Genomic DNA, 15878 nt, shown 5'->3' on the forward strand with positions numbered 1-15878 from the left:
GAGGGAATTGTCAGGGATTTAAACGGGTGGTTTGGTGCCTGGCAGCTAGAGCCCAGCCCGGAGGCCGATTAAGGGCATCATTTAATGGCGGTGGTCAACGGGAAGAACCAGCACTAGCTGCTCATGTCTCCGTTCCGATGGTTGGCTACTTTAGCGTCGGTAACGCAAGGTTTGTAATAACTCCGTTGTCACCTTTTAAAATGAGATGGTCATTTTTTTTATGGAGGCAATAAACTGAGGGATTCTTGCATCGTGGCACTTCGATGGGTTGAACGGTCGCCCATAATGTATTATTCTATGATTTTGGGCGTTTAATAACCCAGCGATTCATTTGGGGGGGTGGAGAGAGCACTTCATTGGGTCCAATACATGACGGTTCTTTTTGCTGTGCTAGTGGAAGTGGTTAATGCTTTTTTTTTTACGTTAAATTGGAGGTACCACAAGATGCTTTAACCAGAAGCAGCAAAATATGCAAGGGCTGTGATCCAACTGTTGCTAGGTTTTGCATACTTCACTAGTTAATGTACCTTAAAAGCAGAAGGGCAATGATTTTGTCAATAATAAAAAAAACTTGATTTGCTACCTTAAATCATAATTTTATGAAAGGAAGAAAAAAAGCTTTTAACATCCTTATGAAATTCCAAAGAACATCGTGTTGATGGATTATCTTTTAAAAGGAGACATCTTACATTTGTCCAGTGCATTTCATAACGTCTAGCTGTTGAAAGCATATTCAGTCAATGAAGTGCAATTTGAACTGTAGGTACTGTTGTAAAATAGGCAACATGATAGCCAGTTTGAAAACAGAGCAAATTTCCACAATACAATGTGATAAGAGCTCGATGCCTTGAACTATAATCAGTGTTTTTGCAGTCTTAAATACTTAATTTTCAATATTTTGACACAGTTGATGGAGAGGTATTGCGGTAATTACTCACAGGTCCCTGAAGTTGGCAGAGCATGTGAATAGGATGGTTAAGAAGGCATATGGGACACTTGCTTTCATCAGTTGTGGCATAGAGTATAAGAGCAATAAGATAACGCTGGAATTGTGCAGAGTGTTTGTCTGGCCATAACTGGAGTAATGTGTACAGTTCTGGCAACTTCACTACAGGCAGGATGTGATAGCACAACAGGGGCTGCAGAGAAAATTCACCAGGAACTATAAGGAAGAAGTAGATAGGCTTGGACTGTTTTCTTTTGAACAAATAGGATGGGTTTAGAGGGATATGGACCAAGTGCTGGCAAATGAGACTAGATTAGGTTAGGATATTGGTCAGCATGGACGAGTTGGACCGAAGGGTCTGTTTCTGTGCTGTACATCTCTATGACAGGGAAAACTTGGGGGTGTAGGGCACGATTGAGGTATGTAACAATGGACAAGGTGGATAGACAGCAATTATTTTCCTTGTTTGAGGGTCAGTCACAAGAGGGCATAGCTTTAGGATAAGGGGCAGGAGATTCAGAGGGGATTTGTGGAAGAAAGCATTTTCACTCAGTGGATGGTGGGAATTTGGAATGCATTGCCTGGGAAGGTAGTAAACTCTGAAAACCTTACAACCTTTTTTTAAAAAAGTACATCAAATATTATAACATTCAAGGATATGGGACAAGTGCGGGAAATTAGGATTCGCATACTTTTATTTCTCATTATATTGGTGCAGACTTGATGGGCTGTAGGGTGTTTACTGCATTGTGTGAATCTATGAATTGTTTAAACAAAAATTCTGGATCTAACTTAAAGACCTTTTTAAATGTGTAGTTAATGCATATGATCAAATTATACAGTGTTACACAATACAAACTTTTGAAATGATTGTAAGCTTATGGTATACAACAGGACACTTGGGATATTAAAGATGAAGTGTGTTTGGGAAAACTATTTGCATGCTTCACATTTTTAACTGAATGGTGCTTTCTCTTATGAACGTTGGCAGTCCTGCTATACATTTCCAGAATTTTTAGTTTCTTTTAGATTTGTATTAACATTTTTTTCAAAAATATTGTTTCAACTGAAACAAGTGTGGAAATAATAATGGGGCAAGTAAGTATTTTCATGCATGTTCTGACAATGTAGGAAAGCGTTTGCTTTTTTGATAACATAATGTGTACCAAAGCATTTCCCTAAAATTTAGGGTCAGATTTTCCTGTGGGCATTAGATCCTTACACCAGTGAGGGGCATGCGCCTAAGATTTGACTGGAAGTGTAACATTCCAGAATTAAGCCTTGAATTGGCTGCTGCCTTGCTTGCTTTCCTTTTGAACAAGATGGGAGGTCAGCTGGTCCTGTAGGCTCAAGCAGGCAGAAACTTTGATAGCTCTGCTAATTGAGATGGGTGCATTGAGAAGCTGTCCCAATACAGTCCCACCTATTTTTCCTGACTAACACCCCAGTGATAACTTTGCTGCCATAGTTACATACATAGCTCAGTACAAGCTCTTCGGTCCTCAATATTGTGTTGGCCTTTTACCCTACTCTAAAATCAGACTAACCTACATATTCTTCATTGTACTACCTTCTATGCACCTATCTAATATATCTGACTCTACTACCACTGCTGGCAGTGCATTCCACGAACCCACCTCTATCTGGCATTATCAGCAGGTGCTTCATAAACGACCTCCACACTTCTGTTGTGTATTTCCCTGAGAACATCTGTTCCCAATTTAGGTGTCTCAGTTCCTGCCTTTATAGCATTGTATTTCTCATTCCCCCACTTAAATACTTTCCCATACCATCTGCTCTTATCCTTTTCCATGAGTACTGTAAAGGTGATGGAGTTGTGATCGTTATCATTGAAATGCTCTCCTCCTGAGGGATCTGACACCTGGTCTGGTTCATTGCCAGGTGTCAGATTGCACTGCAGTCCATCACATTGACTGCACCTTTGCCCTATCAAGTGCCTATCCCTCTTCCCAGACTCTCTGCTTGCTGTATCTGGTTGTTCACAACCTACTCCATCATCTGATCCATAGCTCAGGTTCCTAATCTAGTTTAAATCTCTAGCAAACCTCCCGCCCAGAATATTGATGTCCCTCCAGTTTAGGTTAACCTGTTCTTCTTGTACAGGTCCCATCTTCCCCAGAAGGTATCCCAATGATCCCCATTTCTGAAGCCCTTCCTTCTACACCAGCCCTGCACTTGCTCTCTATTCGTAGCGTCACTAGCATGTGGCACTGGTAGCAATCCTGAGATCACTACTCGGCTCATCCTGTCTTCTAGCTTCCAACCTAACTCCCTGTATTCTCTTTTTAGATCCTCCTCACATTCCCCTACCTATGTCATTGGTACCAATGTATACCACAACCTCTGGCTGCTCTGCCTCCCCTTAAGAATCCTAGAGACTCGAATCGAGACATCCCTGAATCTGGAGGCAACACAGATTCATGACCACAGAATCTCCTATCTGTTCCTCTCATGATTGAATTTCCTATCACTATTGCTCTTCTGTTTTTCCTCCCTTTCCTTTCTTAGCCACAGTACCAAGCACAGTGCCAGAAACCTGGCTGCTGGCTGGCATAATTCAGCCCTTAGTTGATGTTGTAATGTAGAAAACAGATTTTGCAGTCAGCAAGCCCTACTAACTGCAATGAAATAAATAACAATATAATTTTTTTTGTGATTTTGTGTATTTTAATCGATGTTTCAAGTATTTCAGATTCAGTTGAATAGTTTTGAAGCACAATTATTGTTGCATCACAGTTCTCAGGTTGGTACCTAAAGTTTAGTTTATAGCTTTGATTTAACAAATACAGTTATGCAAATCAGTTTAGGTAAAATCACAGTAGATAAATGAACATAAGTCCAATTATTTAAATAATTCTGAACATGTCATAACAGGCCAGGCATGCAGTAGTTCATTTTCAGTGTTCTGATAGCTTTTGAACAGTGAATAGGTGTTAGCGAGTTTTAAGAAGATTTGTAGCTTAGGTTGAGGTTCTGGATGTAGGTTTGCTCGCTGAGCTGAAAGGTTCATGTTCAAACAATTTGTCGTCATACGAGGTAACATCTTCAGAGAGCCTCCGAATGAAGCACTGGTGGTGTAGCCCGCTTTCTATTTATATGTTTGAGTTTCCTTGGATTGATTATGTCATTTTCTATGGTGATATTATTTCCTGTTCTTTTTCTCGGGGGTGGTAAATGGAATCCAAGTCAATGTGTTTGGTTAGAAGCATGGCATTCCAACCGGAACTCTATCAACAAATATATTGACTTGGACCCCATTAATTACCCCCGAGAAAAAGAACAGAAAATGACATCACCACAGGAAATGACATGACCAAACATATAAATAGAAAGCGGGCTACACCACCAGTAGTAGTATACTTGAGGGAAATCAATGGGCAAAAAAGATACATGAGGTAGCTTGGCAAATAGGTTTAAGGACAATCCAAAGGGATTTTATAAATACATTTAAGAACAAAAGGATAACTAGGGAAAGAATAGGGTCCCTCAAAAATTAGCAAGGCAATCTATGTGCGGAACTGCAGGAGATGGAGAAGATGCTAAACAAATATTTTGCATCAGTGTGTACTGTGGAGAAGGACATGGAAGATATAGAACATGGGGAACTAAATGGTGAAATTTTGAAAAAATGTCCATATTACAGAGGAGGAGGTGCTGGATGTTTTAAAAAGCATAAAAGTAGAATATTCCCCAGCAGTTTGCCACAAGGATCGGTGTTGGGTCCACTGCTTTTTGTCATTTATATAAATGATTTGGATGTGAACATAGGAGGTACGGTTAGCAAGTTTGTAGATTACACCAAAATTGGAGGTATAGTAGACAACAAAGAAGGTTACATCCGATTCCAATGGGATAGTGATCAAATGGGCCAAGAAGTGGCAGACGGAGTTTACTTTAGATAAATGTGAGGTGCTGCATTTTGGCAAGGCAAATCATGACAGGATTTATACACTTAATGGTAAGGTCCTGGGGTGTGTTGCTGAACAAAGATTTTTGGAGTGCAGGTTCCTAGTTCCTTGAAAGTCGAGTTGCAGGTAGATAGGATAGTGAAGAAGGCATTTGCTATGCTCTCCTTTATTGGTCAGAGCATTGAGAATAATAGTTGGAAGATCGTGGTGTGGCTGTACAGGAGATTGGATAGGCCGCTTTTGGAATATTGTGTGCAATTCTAGTCTCCCTTCTATAGGAAGGATGTTGTGAAACTCGAAAAAGTTCAGAAAAGATTTACAAGGATGTTTCCAGGTTTGGAGCATTTGAGCTACATTTGGAGCTGAATAGGCTGGGACTGTTTTCCCTGGAGCGTCGGAGGCTGAAGAGTGACCTTATAGAGGTTTATAAAATCATGAGGGACATGGATTGGGTAAATAGACATTGTCTTTTCCCTGGGGTTGAGGAGTCCAGAACCACCGGATATAGGTTTAAGGTGAGCAGGGAAAGATTTAAAAGGGATGTAAGGAGCAACGTTTTTAATGCAAAGGGTGGTGCATGTATGAAATGAGCTGCCAGAGGAAGTAGTGGAGGCAGATCTAATTACAGCATTTAAAAGTCATCTGGATGAGTATATTAATAGGAAGGGTTTAGAGGGATATGGGCCAAGTGCTGGGAAATGGGATTCGATTAATATAGGGTATCCAGTCGACATGGACAAGTTGGACCAAAAGGTGTATTTCTGTGCTGTACATTTCCATAATTGACTCTTTCAGTTAATAGTGATGATTGGAACATCCCCTTGTGGTGGCACTTTTTGTTTGTCTGGCCTAAACTGTTTTAGTTCATGTCAGCTAGAGTACCTGGTGGTACAGTGGTTAGCATGCTGCTTCACAATGCCTAGGACCTGGGTTCTATTCCAGCCCTGGGTGACCACGCGTGTGGAGTTTGCTCATGCCTGCATGGGTTTTGCTGCTCCGGTTTCCTTCCATTGTCCAAAGATATATAGATGGACATCCATGGTAAATATGGGGTTATGGATATAGCATAGGGGGCTGGGTTTGAGTGAGACGCTCTTCAGAGGGTCAGTGCAGACTTTGGCTGAATGGCCTCTTTCTGCACTATAAGGATTCTATAATTGTCACTGGTCTAGTAATCCAGTGACTCAGGTTAATGTTCTGGGGACATAAATTTGAATCCCAGCATATTTGAATCTAATTAATAAATAGTCCAAAGGTGACCATTGTCAGTTGTCATAAAAATCTACCTGGCTTATTAAAGTTCTTTAATGGAAGGAAAATCCAAATCCATTTACATTTGACTTCAGGCCCACAGTTGGTTCTTAAATGCTCTCTAGCAAGCCACTCAGTTGTATCTTTTGTAACACCACAAAAAACCTGAAGGAAGGATGAAACCAATGGACGTTCGAGCATTGACCAAGACACTGGAAGTGACCATGGTAAACTCCCTATCAATCCTGCAAAGTCCTCCATTCTAACATCTGGGGGCTTTGCCAAAATTGATAGAACTGTCCGACAGGCTAGACAAACAACTGGCCAACATGGTTGGAAGTTTGCTCACTGAGCTGGAAGGTTTGTTTTCAGATGATTCGGTACCATGCTAGGTAACATCAGTGATATCAATTCCGGTTCTTTTTCTCATCTACCTTAAGAGACCAAGACACAAGTAGAAAGTGGGGCATAACACCAAAGCTTCACCAGAGGCTCACTGATGATGTTACCTAGCATGGTGACAAAACATCTGAAAACAAACAGCTCAGCGAGCAAATGTACAACCTGAACCTCAACCTGAGCTAGAAATCTTCTCAAAAATCACAATCGGCAGGCATAGCATACTTGAAGGATTATACCTTACAGACACTACCATCACTACCATTTCCTGGGTTTACATTATTCCACTAAAAGGACAGACCCACCAGAGGGCATTGCACAGTGGTTTATAGCCAGGAAGAAGTCACCGTGGAAGTCCTCAATATTGAGTCTAGACCACATGATATGTTGTGGCATTAGGTCAAATATGAGGAAAGAAACCTGCAGTACCAGGATACCTAAAAATTAACTGTAAACCTGAGAAAGCTACAGCATAGTACTAAATAATGTGCACAGAATGCATTAGACAACTAAATGATTCTGCTACCAATGAATCAGTTTGAAGCACTGTAAGCCTGTCACATCTAGTTTTGAATAGTGTTGAATAATTGAGCAACTTGCTAAAGAAGGGGGCTCAACAAATATCGCCATCCTCAATGGTAGCCCAGCATATCAATGCAAAAGACAAGGCTGATACATTTGCAAGCATCATGAGCCACAAATATCACACAGGTAATCTATTTTGGGTGGCTTTCTGTGATCTCAGCATTATAGATGCCAGACCTTAGTTAATTCCATTCACTCCACATCCTAACAAGAAATGGCTGAAGGTGCTGGAAACTATAAATAGGATCAGACAATATTCTGCAAAACATACTTGTGCTACAAAACTAGCGAAACTGGCACCTTTCCAGCAAAGTGGAAAATTGCCAGACATGTCTTGTACATACAGTGGGACAGATCTAGCCAATTACCACCCATCAATCTACTCTTTTTTTTTATCAGCAAAGTGATGGAAGATGTCATAAACAGTGCTTTCAAGTGGCACCTCCTAAACAATAACCTGCTTCTGATGCTCAGTTTAGGTTCCTCTGGGCACTGTCAGCTCTTGACCTCAATATAGACTTGTTCCAAGCTACAAAATAGCTGAGCTTAGGGAAAATTAGGGTGATTACATTTGACAATTAAGGCAACATTTGACCAAGAGTAGCATCAGGGAGTCTTGCAAAATTTAAAGTCCATGGGAAGTGAGGAAATTGATGGGATTAAAGGATAGATCTCAACATCCCGATAACCTGTGTCTCAGAGCACATAAAGAAATTGCCCTAGAAGTAGTGGATGCATTGACAGTCATCCTTAAAGATTCTGATGATTCTGGAACAGTTCCTGTGGATTACAGGGTAGCTAATGTAACTCCACTAAAGAGAAACCAAGCATTAATGACTGGTTAGCCTGACATCAGTCAGAGTGAAAATGCTACAGTCGATTATAAAAGATTTGATAGCAGAGCACTTGGAAAATGGTGACTGGATTTGACAGAGCCAGCATGTATTTATGAAAGGAAAATCATGCTTGACAAATCTACTGGAAGTTTTAAAAAATAATCTGCCTTCCTGTTTTCCCAGCAAAGTTATACTTTAAGTGGGATCTGGACAAATGCATGGGAGACAAATCATCTCTGCATCATCCTCACAATTAAATCCCAATTGCTTTGTATTGTCTACAAACTTGGAGATATTCTATTTGCTTTTCTCATCTAAAGCAATTTACATTGCGAGTAGCTGGAATCCAAGCTCTGATCCCTGTGGTGCCACACTAATCATTGGCTGCTTCTCAGAAGAAGATTTGTTAGTTCCTTCTATTTATTTCTTGCCTGCCAACTGTTCTCTATTCATGTCAGTACACTACTGATGTGTGGTGTCCAACCAGTAGAATTGATGAGGGAGAGCCAGTGGTTGTGTTTTACTTGGACTTTCAGAAGGCTTTCAATTAAAGCTCCATAAGACATTAGCATGTTAAAAACGCATGGGATTGCAGTAATGTGGTACCACAGGGATCAGAGCTTGGATTCCAGCTATTCAGTGTAAATTGCTTTTAGATGAGGGAACCAAATGCAAGTTTGCAGACAATACAAAGCTATTGGGATTGAATTGTGAAGAGGATGCAGAGTCCAGATCACACTTAAAGTATTGCTGTGAGGTTATCCACTTTGCTGGAAAAACAGGAAGGCAGATTATTTTGATGATAGATTGGGAAAGGGAGTGGTACAGCGCCCTCGAACAAAGTTGCTGTAAGTGACCATGCAGATGCGGCAAGCATGAAGGAGGAAAATGGTATGTTGGCCTTCATAGTGAGAGGATTTGGATTCAGGAGAAGGGATGTCTTGCTGCACTTGTATAGGAATTTAGTGAGACAATACTTGATGTAGTGCGTGAAGTTTTGATCCCCTTATCTGAGGAAGGATGTTCTGGCTATGAAAGGAGTGCAACAAAGGCTTAGCAGACAGATTCCTGGAATGGCAGGACTGATTTATGAAGAGACTGGATCGGTTAGGACTATATCCAATGGCGTTTAGTAGACGATGGAGGGATTTCATAGAAACCTACTGCTTTCTAACATGACAGAGTAATTGCAGGAGAGGTCACAGTCTAAGGATAGGTCATTTAGTTGAGGAGAAATTTCTTCCCCAGAGAACGATGAGCCTGTGGAATTTTCTGCCACAGAAATTGATTGAAGCCACAACATAGAATGCTTTCAAGACAGAGTTAGATAGAATTCTAAGGGATAAAGAGATTAAAGAGTCTGGGGAGAAAGCAGGAACAGGATACTGAATTGGATGATTAATCATGAACCTAATGACTGGCAGAACAGGCTTGAAGGATACAAAGCCCGACTTCTGCTCCTATTTTCTTTGTTTCTGTGAATTGATGATGGGGAATCCTCTGTTTATTGGAGTCGTATCTAGCACAAAAGATAATTGTGGTTTTATTTTGGAGGTCATCATCTCAGTCACACAATGTGTCACTATTGGGAGTTTCTTGGGGTAAAGCCCTACGCCTATCTTCAGCTGCTTCTTCAATGACTTGCCATCTTAAGATCGGAAATGGAGTTGTTCGTTTATGACTGCACAAAATGTTCAGTACCATTTGTAACTCCACAAAAACTGAAGATGTCTGTGCCTGAATGCAGTTGGACAACATTCAGGCTTTAGCTAATGTGTGTAGGTTAACATATTAATTGCTGCTTAAGTGCCAGACAGTTACCTTCTCCAACAAGAGGGAATGCAGCCATCGCATCTTGACAGTTAACAGCATTGCAATCACTGAAACTCGCACTATCAACATTCTGGTGGTTACCATTCACTAGAAACTGAACTGGACATTACCATATAAATACTGCAACTAGAACAGCAGGTCAGGCTGGGAATTCTGCATCAAGTAATTCACATCCTGGCTTCTCAAAGCCTGTTTACCACTTTTAAGCATAAGCCAGGGGTAAATAAATACTTCAACAACCCAAGAAGCTTGACACCATTCAGAACAAAGCAGCTCACATGATTGGCGCTCTATCTTAACATCTTCAACATTCACTCGCCCTTTCACTGGTCCACTACAGTTAGAGCAATTTTTTTTAAACTATCTTTTAAAATGCACTACAGTGATCTCCCAAGCCTCCTTCATGACCTTTGAAACCCATGACCTCTCACACCTAGGAGAACAGGGCAGCAGATGTATGAACTGAGTAATACAGTGATGGTGGTCTCTGTATCAAAGCCTGAATTGGAATAATTGACCTTTGTGTTCCCAAAGGGGTTAAGCTTTTCAGTATGGATCATCAAACATTGACCATGAATGAAGACAAGATTAAGTTGACCATGATAGGTCCTGCAACTGAATAGTCTAACATACTCATTCCTAAGGGTCATGAAGAACCTGGGTAATGTTCTGAAAGGTTGGAGGTGCCCATGGAACTTCATATGAATCTAAGTCAGTATTTTTAAGAGAGAGGAAAATTTAACTGCATTGTAATTTATCTTGGCATTAAAAAGAATACAGTGAAACATTTACTTTGTATGTAATATAAAGCATTGTCACAAGGTATGTTTCATTATTAATTGTAACTTATTATAGAAAGTCACAAGTTGTTATGTAATTCTTAAGATCTGAATTACTGTGAGTAATTGTCCTATTATAAGAACTAGGAGCAGGAGTAGGACATCTGGCCCTTTTGAGTTTGCTCTGCCATTCAATTAGATAGTGGCTGATCTTTTCATGGACTCAGATCCACTTACTGCTTACTCACTGTATCTCTTAATTCCTTTATTGTTCAAAAATTATCTATATTAGCTTTAAAAACAGCTACTGAATTAATGTCATCTACTTCACTGGGCAGGGAATTCCATAGATTCACAACCCTCTGGGTGAAGAAGTTCCTTCTCAGTTCAGGCCTAAATCTGCCTCCCCCTAATTTTGAGGCTATGCTCTCTTGTCCTCGTTTCTCTACTTCTGTCTTATCTATTCCCTTCATAATGTAATGTTTCTATAAGGTCCACCCTCATTCTTCTAAATTCCAATGAATGTAATCCCAGTCTGCTCAGTCTCACCTCATAAGCCAACCCCTCAACTCCAGAATCAACCTATTGAACCTTGTCTGCACACCCTCTTGTGCCAGTACATCCTTTCTCAAGTAAGGAGACCAAAACTGCACACACTACTCCAGGTGTGGCCTCACCAGCACCCTGTACAGCTGCAACATAACCTCCCTGCTTTTAAACTCAATCCCTTTGCAATGAAGGTCAAAATTCCATTTGCCTTCCTAATTACTTGTTGCACCTGCAGACCAACTCTGTGATTCATGCACAAGGACACTCAGGTCCCTCTGCATAAGAGCATACTACAACTTTTTACCATTCAAATAATCTTTTTACTGTTACTCCTACCAAAATGGATGACTTCACATTTATTAACATTGTATTCCATCTGCCAGAACTTTGCCCTCTCGCTCAAAGTATCTATGTTCCTCTGCAGTTTCACAGTCCTCTGCACACTTTGCTCTGTCACTCATCTTAGTGTCATCTACGAACTTTGACACACTACATGTGGTCTCTAACTCTAAATCATCTATATAAATTGTAAACAATTGCAGTTCCAACAATGATCCCTGAGGCACACCACTAGTTACTGATTGCTAGCCAGAAAGGCACTTATTTATCCTCGCTCTTTGCTTCCTGTTAGTCAAACAACCCTGTATCCATGCTAATACTTTACTTGTAATGCCATGCATCTTTATCTTATGTATCAGCCTCTTGTGCAGCACCTTTTCGAAGGCCTTTTGGAAATCTGGGTACACTACATCTACTGGGTCCCCATTGTCCACCTTGCTCATAATGTCTTCATAGAGTTCCAAAAGATTAGTTAAGCATGATGTGCCCTTCATGAACCCATGCTGCATCTGCCCAATGGTATAATTTCTATCTAGATGCCTTGCTATTTCTTCCTTGATAATAGACTTTCCCACTACAGAAGTTAAGCTAACCAGTCTATAATTCCTTATCTTTTGTCTACCTCCCTTTTTAAACAGTGGTGTCACATTTACTGTTTTCCATTCTGTTGGAACTGCTCCAGAGTTCAAGGAATTTTGGAAAAGTACTACAAGTGCACTTGCTATTTCTCCCATGATCTCTTTTAGTACCCTGGGGTGCATTCCATCAGGGCTAGGAGACGTGTCTTTCCTTGGCTCCATTAGCTTGCCCAGCCTGCCTCTCCCATAATAAAGAGTATTTCCAGGTCCTCATCTACCTTTGTCTCTTTGTCAATTACTGGCATGTTACTAGTGTCTTCCACTGTGAAGACCAACACAAAATACCAGTTCAATTCCTTGGCCATTTCATCATATCCCATAACTAAATGCCCCTTCTCATCCTCTAAAGGACCAATGTTTACTTTAGCCACTTTTTTTTTTCATTTTATATATTTATAGAAACTTTTCTCTCTCTTCATATTCTGTGCTAGTTTTTTTTTTCTCATACTCTATCTTTACGTTTCTTTAAAACTCTTTGTCTGGCTTTCTGTTGACCTTTAAAGATTTCCAAATCTTCTAGTTTCCTGCTGACCTTGGTCACTGTGTGCCATCTCTTTCAATTTGATAGTCTCCTTACTTTCTTAGACACCCATGGCAGATTACCCCTTTTCTTACACTCCTTCCTCTTCACTGGAATATACTTTTGCTGAGCACTTTGCTCAATTGGTGGACCTGTAATATTGCTGCGCATTAGCCTTTTAAATAGCTCAATTTCTCAGGCGGATCTCTAATCTTGAAAGACAAAATGGATATAGTGCGGAAAAGAAACCTAATTGACCACCGCTCTAAGTTTGCTACATTTGAGGACAAGAATGATAGCTCAAATGCAGTTGACTAAAAGCTCTAATATGCCTCGTTTATTTATAAACCTTGAGTAATAATTATATAATGTGTCAAATCCTCAGTGTTAAAATGTATAGGTGTTTTCAGATTTTTAATATGAATTGTATAGACTTTTAAAAAAAACTCTGTAGAGATGCATAAAGGATTTACATAATCTAATGAGCTAGGTGCATTATCATAAAATGTTTTTTTGAAGGTTTCTCTAAAGAAAACAGGATCCAGGACAGGGTTCAACAGGTCCAAGTAACTGCAGCTCAAGGGGATATGTGCTCAGATCAGGATGGGACTGCTGCGCTGTGGTCAGCTGCTGGGGCTCTGAGCCAGAAGCAAAATCAGGCGCCATAATTTCTGTCCCTGTCCGGCTCAGTCATTTTGTTATTGAAGTGTAATAATAGGAGTGAACACTGTCGGCAGTGCTAATGTAGCTGTGATTGTAGGTTATCTTTTCAAAAGGTTATCAATTGAATCTGAGACTCTTCAGTTATTTGTAATGAGCGTTAATGAACGTGCTGCATTTACTTTGGTGGAACTAAGTTCCTTAGTATATTTAGACACTAGTTTTTTCTATCCAAAGCAAGAGATTTAGTGGACATCCAATCTGTTATTCAGTAATAATTTACCATATTCTTGGTTAATCCTGTTTTTTGCACTTATGCACTTTGCTGTGTACGTTTGTGTAGTTTGTGCTGTCGGTGTAGCACACTTGGTCCTGGAGGAATGCTGTCTCGTTTTTACTGTATCAGTTGTATATGGTTAAAATGACATAAAAAGCTACTCTACTGTAATTGTGTGGCCTTTGCTTATTCAGTATGGCAAGAATCTTTGAAAGACGTAGATTTCAGTTCAAATGAAAATAAAGAACAAAAATTGTTTAACTATTGAAAGATTTATATTCTATACTTAAGTTCTGTAAGTTTTTTATATGGACTTGGATAGCTAAATAAACGTTTTACAGCAGTAGTTTGATTTAAGGTAAGGCTTGATGGATACATGAGAGATAAGTGAGTAGGAAGAAGTAATTAGAGTAGATGTGTTTCATGTGGTACATTAACATTGACATAAGCTATTCTAGCTGAGTGGCCTCTTTGTTTAGTTTGACTTGTACTGATATGCCCAGCTTCTGGTACATGAACTTCTAGCATGCTGTAAGCAGTCATGGTGTTGTTCTATTTTCCAGTAATAGTGTCTCAGCTTTATTCCAACATTAAAGGAGAGGAAAAAGTGGCATCTACCGGAACATCTGTCGAATCTTGCTTAGTTTGATGAGAGATGCAAAAAGGCATAGTCAATGAGGAGTCATTAAGTGAAAAGCTGCTAATATTGGAAGACTTTTACACATTTCCATGCCAATGGCGATAATAAGATCCTAGTAAAACTAAAGCTTATACATAGTTGCAACAGATCACTAAAATTATTGACATAAGGATTTCTTGGTGTTTAGCTATCTAGCAGTACATTCAGTACTGATGCTGAGGTTTAAGATTTTGATGTGATTTCTTGTTCCTAACAGCAAACCTGAAGTTTATTAAGGGAAAAATAATCGCTGTTTGACTGGGACTACAACAAGCAAGTTCTGTGCATCTGTATTGGACCTAACAAAAGTATCTTAGTATTTTTGAGATTTACATCTCTACATTATGATGTAATTTGAAATTTTTATTTAGAACTACAGTTATTGTGCTAAAGAAAGCTTTAAAATAGAGAGAATTGCATCACTTGAAACTTGTGATTGCGGTTATGTTGCCAATGTACAACAGATAATCCTTTAAATTTATTCTAAGTCTGAAACATGGACAAATTATTGATCATGATGATTTCTGTTATCCACCAACATGATACACAAAAATAAATAACTTTTCTTTTTGAAGATGCACATCATTGAAAATAATTAGTCAGAATTCACAAGCTAGATTGGTCATAGCCTGAAAATATATTTTTTTCTCAAATCTACCTCCATTGTTTTGATAAGAATTAAGCAATTTTTTTGTGTGAAGTGTCTTGCTTTTTTACTGTCGATGAGTTGTTTCTCTTCAGCTTTCAGATCCTGCCTTCCCCAAAGAAAGATCGAAGGATCTAATGAGTGTATGGAAGTGAAAAATATTTAGTACAGATCGTTCCACTATAAAGCACGTGTCATTAATGCAAATTCATTGTAGCATCACTGACAAATTGGGGGCATTGTTTCTCAAGCATGAACTTTTAAAACATGTTGGCTGTAACGCAATTGCATCGCCAGCACTTTAAGTGCTGTTTCTAAAGTGTGATTTTTCTATAATGTTAGCTTGTGCAAGCTATTTTTTTTAAAAGGAATATTGGAGAAATTAATGGAACTGGCAGTTGACAAATCTCCAGGACCCAGTGTTATTCACCCCAGAGTGTTGATAGAGATGGCTACACTAGTGATCATATTTCCAAGTTCTATTAATTTTGTAACAGTGCCTGCAAAATGGAAGGCTGCAAATGTAACTGTACTGCAGGGGAGAAAGAAAATAGGAGCTACAGACCTGTTAGCCTGATGTCAATAGTAATTAAAATACCAAATCCTATTATAAAGGATGTGATTACCAGATATTTTGTAATAATTGTGTCATGAGGCAGATTCAACATGGATTGTTGAAGGGTACATCATGTTTTAACAAATGTGGTATTTTGACAATGTCAATATTGGGGAGCCAGAGAATGTGGTATATTTGGATTTTCAGAAGGCTTTTAATCTACACAGGTTAGTGAACAAGATTACAGTTTGTGGGAATTGGAGTAGTATACTAGCATGGATTGCGGGGTGGTTAACAGAAGAAAGCCAAGAGTTGAAATAAATGGCTCATTCTCGGATTAGCATGCTGTGACCAATGGAGTCTGCAAGGATCAGTGCCATTAGATCACAACAGCCTACTAGCCAGATTTGGATGCGAAGGCCAACTTGTAATATTTCAATGCTTGCAAATATTTCC

General features: G+C 39.5%; 1 protein-coding gene across 2 annotated transcripts in view; it reads left to right on the forward strand.

The window, feature by feature from the left end:
* bcorl1 (BCL6 corepressor like 1) overlaps positions 1-15878 on the forward strand; it is a 265520-nt gene that overhangs the window by 130766 nt on the left and 118876 nt on the right. The window lies entirely within an intron of this gene.

Source organism: Chiloscyllium plagiosum, unplaced genomic scaffold, assembly GCF_037043375.1.
Source record: "Chiloscyllium plagiosum isolate Xiang-an unplaced genomic scaffold, Cpla_swu_hap1 HiC_scaffold_11, whole genome shotgun sequence".
Taxonomy (NCBI): Eukaryota; Metazoa; Chordata; class Chondrichthyes; order Orectolobiformes; family Hemiscylliidae; genus Chiloscyllium; species Chiloscyllium plagiosum.